Raw genomic sequence first — 12,175 nt, 5'->3', positions numbered from 1 at the left:
CTTGGGCCCTTCCCACCCCGACTTCTTACGTGTGAGTCCATCTCACCCTTTCCCCATTTTCCTTGCCATTTACACCATCATTTCTCCATACTTCTCCCTCATCGCCTTTCAACATACACAATAAAGACATAAATACTTAAAAATAAACATATATTACCACCTATGCAATTCCGGAGCAAGACTACACCATGCCTCCACCTGTCCTTGTTGACACATCACATTCCATCACCGCCATTGTTTATCTGTTTGACCTACTCCGGATTGCTGAGTCCAGACAACCTTGCCTCACCAGCCATGTGGTTAGAACATATGTGACCAAACAAGTGGCCGTGCGGTTAGAGTCGCGCAGCTGTGAGCTTGCATTCGGGAGATAGTGGGTTCGAACCCCACTGTCGGCAGCCCAGGAGATGGTTTTCCGTGATTTCCCATTTTCACACCAGGCAAATGTTGGGGCTGTACCTTAATTAGGGCCACAGCCGCTTCCTTCCCACTCCTAGCCGTGTCCTATTTCATCGTCGCCATAATACCTATCTGTGTCGGTGCAGCATAAAGCAAATTGAAAAAAAAAACCCACCCACATGTGTAGCCTACGCTATATCTGCAACTTGAAGTACTGTATTTCGATCAAATATCGCTGTCATTTACTCTCGGCATTTAAGGGCAGTTTTAATTCCCGTCACGCGTAGTAGATGATGATGATAATAATAATCCACACCGGGCGAGTTGGCCGTGCGCGTAGAGGCGTGCGGTTGTGAGCTTGCATCCGGGAGATAGTAGGTTCGAATCCCACTATCGGCAGCCCTGAAAATGGTTTTCCGTGGTTTCCCATTTTCACACCAGGCGAATGCTGGGGCTGTACCTTAATTAAGGCCACGGCCGCTTCCTTCCAACTCCTATGCCTTTCCTATCCCATCGTCGCCATAAGACCTATCTGTGTCGGTGCGACGTAAAGCCCCTAGCAAAAAAAATAAATAAAAATAAAAAAAATAATCCATAGCCTGTTTCCAGTCATTTGACTGAGTCAGGAAGGGAATGAATGAAAGCCCCATCTAGCGGCGAGGATAGGAATTGTGCCGGCTGCCGAAGCCTGTTGCACTCTTCTGGGGCAATGATTAATGACTGATAGTTGAAATGAAATGATACTGGAGAGTGCTGCTGGAATGAAAGATGACAGGGAAAACCGGAGTACCCGGAGAAAAACCTGTCCTGCCTCCACATTGTCCAGCACAATTCTCACATGGAGTGACCGGGATTTGAACCACGGAACCCAGCGATGAGCGGCCGGCGCACTGCCGCCTGAGCCACGGAGGCTTCAATAATAATAATAATAATAAGAAGAAGAATAAGACGAAGAAGAATAAATAATAATAATAGCGTATACCCTCCAGAGAGGTCTGATGCAGGTCTTTTCCTAGTAGACGGCCTATAGGGTACCTGCATGTCTGTGAGGATGGGGCCCTACCTAAGGTGATTTCTAAAGTTGAAGACATCACAAACACTCAGCTCCCGAGCCAGAAGAATTATCCAAATAAAGTTAAAATCCTGATCTGCCTGGAAATCGAATCAGGGACCTCATGGACCAAAAGCCAGCACGCCAACTATTTACCCACGGAGCTGGGCATACAGTAGGTGTACAAGTGGGATGGGAAGGAAAGGGAGAAGTTGTAAAAGATATGTGGGCTAATGTTTTAAGGGGAAGGAAATTGAGGGTCAAGAGGTCTATTCAGGGGCAAGATTCAGGACAGGTATCGTTGGTATGAGTTACTGTACGAAAAGTCCATCCTTCCTGGATCAAAATGACGGCCCTTGCGACTTGAACCTCGTTAAGATGTCTCATGGGATGTGCTGGTTTTCGTACAACGTGATCAAATGACCGCCATAGTCTGTATACCTCACAGCGACACACGGACGCACCGCTATTCACTTTGTTTTGGGGTGGTCACCTGACATTTTAATGCATGGCTACGCCTACAGATGGAGTATAACTTCTATTTGATATACTCTGAGAAGCTAAGGTCTCAAGTTATGCTGTACAACCATTGGAACCCCATCTACCAAATTAACGTTCACATACCAGTCGTTACAAAACATGTTCCCTTATATTTTTTAACTGTGTATGTGGAATAGCAGAGAGAAGATGGGGAACAGCGAAGTGTTGCAAAGGAGGGAAGGAAAAGGTAGTAGTTTCACGTTGGTAACAACAAAGGAAAGGTACCAACATAGTTGGGGCTCCTGTGGGATCTGGTAAATGCAGCACGGGAGAAGTTTAAGGGAGCGGAGATTGTTTCAATGGGATACTGTGAAGGTATGTGGGGAAACTGGGAGTGAGATTTGTAGATCATAATGGATAGGCTGGAGATAGTGATCTGTGCTCATAAGGCCTTCACTTGAACCGCAGTGTTACTTATTATAAGTTACGAGATTTGTTTACAAGAGTTATAGGTAGGTACTTTCAGAGAAGCAGGGTGGACTAGGGAGCGATGATAAATACAGGGAGCTGGAAGTCAAATAAGGATGGCATAAGTTGTGATTGTTAAACAGTACGAGTACTGTAAAGAAACAAATAGAATTCAGTCTTCGTGGCTCAGGGGGCAGCGCGCCGGCCTCTCATCGCTGGGTTCCGTTGGTCAAATCCCGGTCACTTCATGTGAGATTTGTGCTGGACAAAGCGGAGGCGGGACAGGTTTTTCTCATTAATTAGTGTCCCAGAGGAGTGCGACAGGCTTCGGCAGCCGGCACGATTCCTATCCTTGCCGCTAGATGGGGGCTTCATTCATTCCATTCCTGACCTATATTTACCTGATTTTGTAATAAGAGTTGAATCATGGCCGAGATGTGATATTAGGGATGCGGACATTTTCTCACGGAACTGGATGGGATAAGAACTGTTATCCACACAGAACTGTAATAGACGCTCTCTTCTCTCATACCAACCAAGACCAAAGCGTCCAACATGTGCTCTGAGAGTTCGAACTGCCGAAAACAAGCTGATAACTACGTGATTCAAACTGCACAGCCACTTGCTCGGTATTATTTATTTGTTTTTTTGTTAAACGGAAACGAGAGTAAAGGGTAACGTACATAGATATACAGTTGATGAATACTTATTTTGACACCGTATAGTATTTGACGCTTATTATCGCATTTAACATTTTCTCATTCAAGTGTTGCTGTTTCAATTTTTTTCGTGTTGCTGTCGATCTCAATGTCTCTCCGTCAGTTATTCACCGCTTGTGGAATCGCTACAGTAAGACAGGCCAGTTCACAAGAAGGGTTGGACAAGGTTGTAGACACATGACAACTCCACAGGATGATCGATATCTGACCATCTGTGCGTTGCGGCGTCGTTTAGCAACTGCCAGAGAACTGCAACAAGACCTCGGGAGGGTCGCTGGAGTCACGGTGTCTGACCAGACAGGGGTTGTAGTAAGGATGTAAAGGAGAGGGCATATAAATCTCTGGTAAGACCCCAACTAGAGTATGGTTTCAGTGTATTGGACCCTCACCAGGATTACCTGATTCAAGAACTGGAAAAAATCCAAAGAAAAGCAGCTCGATTTGTTCTGGGTGATTTCCGACAAAAGAGTAGCGTTACAAAAATGTTGCAAAGTTTGGGCTGGGAAGAATTGGGAGAAAGAAGACGAGCTGCTCGACTAAGTGGTATGTTCCGAGCTGTCAGCGGAGAGATGACGTGGAATGACATTAGTAGACGAATAAGTTTGAGTGGCGTCTTTAAAAGTAGGAAAGATCACAGTATGAAGATAAAGTTGGAATTCAAGAAGACAAACTGGGGCAAATATTCATTTATAGGAAGGGGAGTTAGGGACTGGAATAACTTTCCAAGGGAGATGTTCAATAAATTTCCAATTTCTTTGAAATCATTTAGGAAAAGGCTAGGAAAACAACAGATAGGGAATCTGCCACCTGGGCGACTTCCCTAAATGCAGATCAGTATTGATTGATTGATTGATTGATTGATTGATTGATTGATTGATTGATTGATTGACCCAGACGTCCTGTTCGAGTGCCCCGTTTAACGCAGCAACATCGCGCAGCTCGCCTTCTGTTTGCACGCACCCAAGTCAACTAGCAACTTCGCCAATGGAGACCTGTGTTCTTCACAGACGAGTCCAGATTTCCCCTGACACAGCGTGATGGACGTCAACGTGTATGGAGACGCTGTGGTGAGCAGTACATGCCAAATGTTGTCCAGGAAGGCGACCCATTCGGACACGTTTCTGTGATGGTGTGGGGTGGCATCAGTATTGACGGCCATACGAATCTTGTCATCCTCCGTGGTAATCTTGCCACTGCGGGGTACTTCGAGCAGATAGTGCTACAGCATGTGTTGGTTGCTGCATACGGTGTTGGCCTTGAATTCGTACTCATGCACGACAATGTCAGGGCTCATGTAGCGAGCATTACCAGAGCTGTCTTGCGAAAACTGGACATTCTTTTTGCTAGTTGCTTTACGTCGCACCGACACAGATATGTCTTATGGCGACGATGGGACAGGAAAGGACCAGGAGTGGAAAGGAAGCGGCCGTGGCTTTGAATTAAGGTACAGCCCCAGCATTTGCCTGGTGTGAAGTTGGGAAACCACGGAAAACCATTTTCAGGGCTGCCGACAGTGGGGTTCGAACCTACTATCTCCCGAATACTGGATACTGCCCGCACTTAAGCTACTGCAGCTATCGAGCTCGGTAACTGGACATTCAAGAGATGGAATGGCCAGCAGTGAGTCCCAACATTAATCCCATCGAGCATGTGTGGGATAGGCTTGACAGAAGTGTTTGTGGGCGTCCTGTTCCACCACAGACTCTCCAAGACCTCGAAAAGGCTCTCAATGAAAAATGGGACCTGATACCGCAACGTGACCTCCGTCAACTTATACGGAGCCAAGCTGTGATAGATGCTCGTGGAGGACATACACTATACTGAAGCTCTCCAACTGTAATAAAAATCCACCCTGGAGGACTGTTTGTTTTCGGCCTTTTTTGGACATTTCCGTTTGTGTTCTGGAAATGAATGCGAATGCATGTTCCCCTACTTTTTAAAAACTGGGTATTTATGGAACGATCCCTATCTCCTATTCCCGTCTACTTTATTCTTAAAACACCTCGATGACTTCTTCTTTGCCTTTCTCGCAATGTTTTGGGTTCGGCATTTGTTATGGATGTGCTCCAGTTTTACAGCTGGATGCCCTTCCTGATGCCAAACCTATGTGGAGAGATGTATTCACTATCGCGTGTTGGTGTGTAATTAAATTACAACGAACATAAATACTAGCGCTGTGAAGAGGAGGCGGTCTTCGTGTTGATTGAATCGGAAAATACGATTACAGCGGTCCTCCGGTGATTTCCGGTACTACCGACGGAGGCAAAGCAGTTACGGAGCTCCGAAGGTTAACTGGATCGCAGCACTAATTCCGACTGTACGGACATATTGGGCTCTAATTTCAAACTGACGTCCATGAATGTAGCTACCCTATAAAAAGCGTTGCTTGATATACAAAAATTGATCTGTAGCACCGATATTCCATACAATATCCCGTAACAAAGAATGTATAGCCATTCAGAAGAATGAATGCATCCTCGCATTTAATATTTGTTATCGAGAAAATTTATCATCGAAATATAATTCATACCGCATGTACCTGCGGGTACAAACCCTGTGGCTACTCAAACCAACAATATATAGGTTCAATTGTTTCTCAGAAATGTGTAGGCCCTACCTGTGAAGAACTTACACAATACCCTTCGTTTATTATTATTATTATTATTATTATTATTATTATTATTATTTTTTTTTGATTCGTTGTGCCCAGCTGTGGAGCGCGTTTGAACTTATTTTGCACAATGTTTCTTCTTATTTTCTTCCCAATATCTCTTCATTTTTTCACTGTGTTCCTTTCTGCGTGTTTCTGTCCAGCCTGTATTTTTTCTTGTTGGTTTCTCTGCAAATTTATGTTTGTTTACTAAGCTTCTAAATTTCATTCTATCTTGAATGGTTTTGTCCTCAATACCCATTTCTTGTAGATCTTTATGAATTTCTGCTAACCAATTGTTGCGGATTTTCAGGGTTAGAGCTAGATTTAGAATTTTCTTTGTCAGCCTGTTGTTATCCATTCTGTGTAGGTGTCCGTAGAATTTTAGTCGTCTCTTTCTGATGGTATCTGTGATTTTTTCTGTGAATTGAAAAATTTCGTGTGGTTTCTTTTTCATCCAAATTCCAAATTCCAGAAAACATCTTGAGGCAACCTCTGAGGCTCAATACCTTAGTTGTAACTATGAGATTGACAAAGATCATCTCCCCATTATCTTCAACTTACTAGCATGATGGCAACGTCAGTTATTATTATTATTATTATTATTATTATTATTATTATTATTATTGGCCACGCTTCAAAAATCTGCTTTTCGATCAGCAGAAAAGGATGAAGAGACCCGAAAGCAAGCGGAATCGGAAATTGCTGTATTTCTTAAGAAGCACGAACATACTTAGCGCCTCGCCCTTCTGAGGAAGGCGCGTCAGGGACCAGCTCGTTCGGGGGTGATTTACTGAACTTCTTATTTCAGAAGAACGCTGACAAAGAGAGGGTGTCAACTACAGCGACTGACGTTATAATAAGTGTCCATCGGTACATTGAAAAGACTCCCGCGCCTCCAACTACCAATCCAGTCACATATTGGGACAAAGAAAACAAAAGGGCTGGCATTAGTGATGTAGCTTTCCGTAGCAGCAACATCCGTTCCGGAGGAGAGAGTATTTTCTAAGGCTGGGGAAATTATAACCGAGAAAAGAAACTCTCTTCAGCCGGAAACGGCTGGCGTCTTTTGTCTTCCTGTAAGGAGACAAACAATAATTGTGAAGGAAGACGTTGTTGTTGATGATGCATAATTATGAAATAATTAATAGTTACCAGTCACAATTTTTATTAATTATTGCACAACGCGTTTTTTAGAGCTTATAGGCCTACTCTGTCGTCCGGGGGTGAGATATTATTATTATTATTATTATTATTATAGCTTTACGTCCACTAACTACTTCTACGGTTTTCGGAGACGCCGAGGTGCTGGTATATGGTCCCGCAGGAGTTCTTTTAAGTGCCAGTAAATCTACCGACTCGAGGATGACGTATTGTTTGAGCACCTTCAAATACCACCGGACTGAGCCAGGATCGAACCTGCCAAGTCCGACTCGAGGATGACGTATTGTTTGAGCACCTTCAAATACCACCGGACTGAGCCAGGATCGAACCTGCCAAGTTGGGGTCAGAAGGCCAGCGCCTCAACCGTCCGAGCCACTCAGCTCTGCATGAAATGGTAATAGTATTAATTATTTCATAACGAATTAATTCACAGTCATGGACAAGGCCTACATTATAATGTTTGTAAGACTGCTATGTGTAATAACGCCAAATAAGTCAAGTATTAAGTTAACGGGGGGGCGGGGGGGGGGGGGGGCGTAGTTTCGCGCAGTAATAGCAACATACATTCTCGTAAAACTACTCGTTCATTTCTCCCGTTCAAAGTTCACACTACGCGCTTGTCATTCAATCGGAGTTCTCCGGAGGCACCGATTGAAAGCGCCCGGAGCCTACGCTCCGTAAACAACCGCTCCGTTAACAGCGCTAATAAATACCTAGTCCTCGTACCAGAGGAATGAACCATACACAGATAACATTCTCGACCCTGCCGGGAATAAAATCCGAGATTCTATGAACCGAAGGCCAGGATGCTGACCATTCAGACAACATGCTAAATAACGTTTCAGTTTTATATTGATCTTTCATATTTCCTTCGTCTGCAACAAATTCGATGTTTAAGATTGATGATGTTATGTTTATATGTACATTTAGTTTGAATGTATGAATGATATATATGTGTGCGTGCATGTGTTATTATATAAACCGGTATTTTATGGGGCGTTACTGTGGGATAATTTAACCCGAAAATCAGGTAAGCCTGTGATTGGTTGGTTAATGGGGTTGATCATCTATCCTCGGTTCTGATTTGCTGTTACGTCATCGAGTGAAGACGAATTATTATTGGCTAAGGTTAAGCTGTTGATTCATTCACTTGGTTTCATCGGCTGACGCATCAGTTGTACTTGAGCTGCCCTGGACGATGGAGTCTTCGCATCTCTCGAATCTCACCTGCTAAAAGAAGGGGTAAGAATTCAGATTCAAAGTGTTAAAACTTAACTGAGAATTTGTGTAGGTTTTAAAATGACTTGATCTATTAGACAACTTCACGAGTTTGTAATGTTCTTTAAGGCATTTTTACTTACTTTCCTATCAGCCGCAGTATCAAATATTCTCATTGAAGTGAATTTTCCAGTCAACAGAATTTTGAAAGGGACAGAGAGAGAGAAAACGATTAAGGTGCCTATCAAGCGATGGATCTGCAGATTCAAATACAGTATGAAATGAGAAATCTGTATATATTTTGAAAAATGATAGTTAAGTGGCAGCTCGTCTTATTTATTTACGTACTTATTTTATTTATTAAATATCCTGGCAGTCCAATTTTACGCTGAAGGTTTAATCCAGTTTTAATTTGTTGATTAATCCAAGTTTGTGTAAGAGTCAATTAACGTGGAGGTTCCTAATGGTTTTCTTCTGTTCTTTAATTCCAACATGTTATGTCAGTGTCGGTACTTCATTTGACCAATTGGTGCGCTAGGTCTTTCAACTACTGAAACTATCTTCTGATTTCTCACACCAAACTGCTTTTTGAGGGCAAGGTGTTAAATAGTTTAAGGAAGTAGTCTATATTACATTCGTAAAATTTGACAAATGAATCTTTCCTTTACCAATAGTCTAAAATGACTTATACTTCAACTCCCTATAACCCCACAATATCCTAGTTAAGAGCTGAAGGAAATTTAGTTCATATTCTTAAAACATTCACCATCCTATATCATTGACTTGCCAAACTACCGTTTATAATGCTTCCCTCTTAAATTCGTTCTTGCAGAGGACTACTCCCTTCTCACCCAATGCAATTTACTAGCACAGCTGTCCCACTTTACTCGTATATGCAATAGAAAACAATAACACTGATACTTGAATGTTGCCCCCTGTGTCCTAAATTTCCGTCGGTGTCGTTTAACTCTATTCAATGCGGCATACAAAGCGACAAATTTAAAAAGCTGTAAAATGCATGCGACTTCTAAGGTGGCGTAAAATTCTATTTTATCCGTCGAACACGAACAGTCTCGAAAATTCGGACATGACTGTGTGCTATATAAGGGGCCGATGCCTAGAGGTTAGGCCTCTTTAAACACTCATGTCTGCTTCAAAAGTTCTCCATAGAACGGTGTTAGTAGCGTTATTCAAAGATGTTTGGTAATATAACAGATACAGTAGTTTTGTATGTGACTTGTTCTTCGTCCTTCATGAATATGTAACAGCCCTTAAAAGCTACCCTACTCACAGTACCGGTAAATTGTGAAAAGTTCTTTATTGATAAATCTTCAAGTAGGTACCTTACCGTATGTCTTTAGCAGCTGATATACCTTCGATGGGAATAGACTACGTACCGGGCGAGTTGGCCGTGCGCGTAGAGGCGCGCGGCTGTGAGCTTGCATCCGGGAGATAGTAGGTTCGAATCCCACTATCGGCAGCCCTGAAGATGGTTTTCCGTGGTTTCCCATTTTCACTCCAGGCAAATGCTGGGGCTGTACCTTAATTAAGGCCATGGCCGCTTCAAACTCCTAGGACTTTCCTATCCCATTGTCGCCATAAGACCTATCTGTGTCGGTTCGACGTAAAGCCCCTAGCAAAAAAAAGACTACGTTGAACTTGATTCAGCGATACGCATTACGCAAGTGATGTGGTTATATTTCTTACGAATCAAAAAGATAGCGAAAAAAAGTTAAGAATCCAGGTGGCATTGGAAAGAACCTGTTCTTTTAGTATTGGCAAATATTGTCACTTAAATTTACCCCTGGTTCTGGCTAATTAATAGGTTAAATCAATTTTTTTCCTGAAATACCGTAACTACTTTTCTCATTTACATGCATGAAAAAGGTAAAATTCGCACAGGTTGTAGCAATCCATTTCGTGATAAGACTATGCTTTTAAGGTAATATTCTAGGATATTCTTAAGCCCTCAAGTAAAACCGCCAGAGATAAATCGTAACATTTTTCAAGAGGATACTTCATCCAGCGGTAGGCTATGTCCAAATGGGGCAGGGAGGGCTGCATGCAAGTGCTTTATAACGAAAACACAAACGTTATTTTATAGCGGTGTTAACCCAGACGTGCAAGTCTTCCCAGTCCGATAGCGAGCAGCTACCGATGCTTTTCTCATTTTCACGTAAAGCTGAGTTCGTACAACCTTAGTTGAATTTATTTCTACTTCAAATTCAAATATATTTTCTACCATATTTTGACGTGATTGCTATGGGGATACCTGAAAGTACTTCTACACAATCTTACGACAGACATAGGCCTATGTAGGTACCGGTACTTGTGTTTTATGTTCAAGGCCAACTCTTACACTAATTATACCGGTACCAAGACTTTATGCCTCTCGAGTGTTATTTCAGTACAATGAGAAATTTTTAACAATTTATACTGCCAACAGTATTTCCCTATTCACTAGCTGCTTAACTAGCTTAACATTTTCATCTCGTCTCATTTGCTTTCTTTTGGTCTTTGTACAGCGAAAACTCCCAAAATACCACCCCTATGGTACAGATTTTTCGGAGGAACTATTTTTTAAAACTCGTAAAAAGAACGTATTTTCCTACCTCTATAAGACTTCCTTCATTTTGACAACCAGGAATTTTCTTAATCTGACCTCTTTCAAAAGATTATGCTAGGGGCAAATCTACAGTATGCAGTAGGTTATTCGCCCATTTGTTAAGACAGTCTAATCGCTTTCGGATGGGGTTTGAATGTTAGTCATAACCGCATATTTCAGACAACTGTTTTAATAAATTTTCCCGGAGCGATTTTTCAGTACGACGAAATATTTCTTTCGATGATTGCATCTTTAGTAGACTTTAGATTTTGTATCGAAAAATACGGGACATTACTCATTTTTAACATGGTGTAAGCCCGTCTGGTGGCCATGATCGTTAAGGCGCGAAGTCGTTAACGATCTGACAACGTGGTTAGCTGGTTTGCGTACCGTTGGTTGAAATTTCTTTTACCATCTGAATGTTGGTTGACAGGGTAGGAGAGGTGGTGGTATACAATTTATTTCTAATAACTAGATTGCGTGCCAAAAGTGTGTTCAATTTCAAACCTGTCCGCAGTGTTCATTCATATGGAGTGAGGACAGGACTCTTGGCGATTCGTTCGTCGGATGGAAACGTTAAACCTTGGTGTTATTAGACAGGTTATGTACAAACACCCGGTTTTATTTTCTCCCTACCTCGTTAACCATCATCTCGCACTCAGACGCGAAGGTTCCTCGTCGGCCTGCGCCAGACGAGCCGTACATGTCCTCATACCCGCTTGACACTAAAAAGCCATACGCTAAATAAATCAAACAGACGTAGGCCATTGGCATCTAAAGGAATCTCGGAAAGACCAAATATTTGTCACAAAATTTTATAAAAGCCAAATCAAACAAAAGATGAAACGTTAGTTTTTAGTTTTTCAGATAAAGTAAACTCTTGTACCATCCCGAGGTGATTAGGTTCTTTTCAGACATCTTCAATGGAGGTGAGCGCAATCTCAAATTGGGCGTCGCAGATGACTCAAGAAATCCCCTTGTTCGAAATAGGATGAACATATTGTGCAGGTGGTAGGGTTCAAAGTATATCTTCGGCCACCGGCTCTCCACAGTTTACGAATATCCTCACGTTTTTTGAATGTATAGAATTAAATATATTTTTGCCGGCCAATTTTTGTGGATGGGGTAGGTATTATACGTTTTTCACAACATAACCAGCTTTCATGCTAATCTTAAATTTTTGGAAGTAGGTTACTGGAAACACAATTTCAGGGAAGGAAATTGTTTCCGCTAATCTTCAGTGAATACGAATTCTTTTGGGCATTTCTTAAGCACTTTTCTTATACACGTTAGCTATATACGTGATTCTATATTGCCTATGGCTATATTCGTGCACCACAAAACCGACATTTACGGTATTGGCAACGAATCTCTAACAGTCTCTATACTCGACGTACTGTTTGTGACCTCTGAATATAAAC

The 12,175-nt window shown here is 42.2% G+C and overlaps 1 long non-coding RNA gene across 1 annotated transcript in view; it reads left to right on the top strand.

Annotated features, from left to right (window-relative positions):
- The first annotated feature begins 8,094 nt into the window (after positions 1–8,094).
- The window catches only part of LOC136875577 (uncharacterized), a 43,845-nt gene continuing 39,764 nt past the window's right edge, over positions 8,095–12,175 (top strand). The window contains exon 1 of the long non-coding RNA XR_010860478.2: positions 8,095–8,173. This is a non-coding gene — a long non-coding RNA (uncharacterized lncRNA). The remainder of the gene's footprint in view (positions 8,174–12,175) is intronic.

The sequence above is a fragment of the Anabrus simplex genome, chromosome 6, assembly GCF_040414725.1.
Source record: "Anabrus simplex isolate iqAnaSimp1 chromosome 6, ASM4041472v1, whole genome shotgun sequence".
Taxonomy (NCBI): Eukaryota; Metazoa; Arthropoda; class Insecta; order Orthoptera; family Tettigoniidae; genus Anabrus; species Anabrus simplex.
Note: the sequence above shows the minus strand (reverse complement) of the source record. Positions and strands in the feature narration are given on the sequence as shown.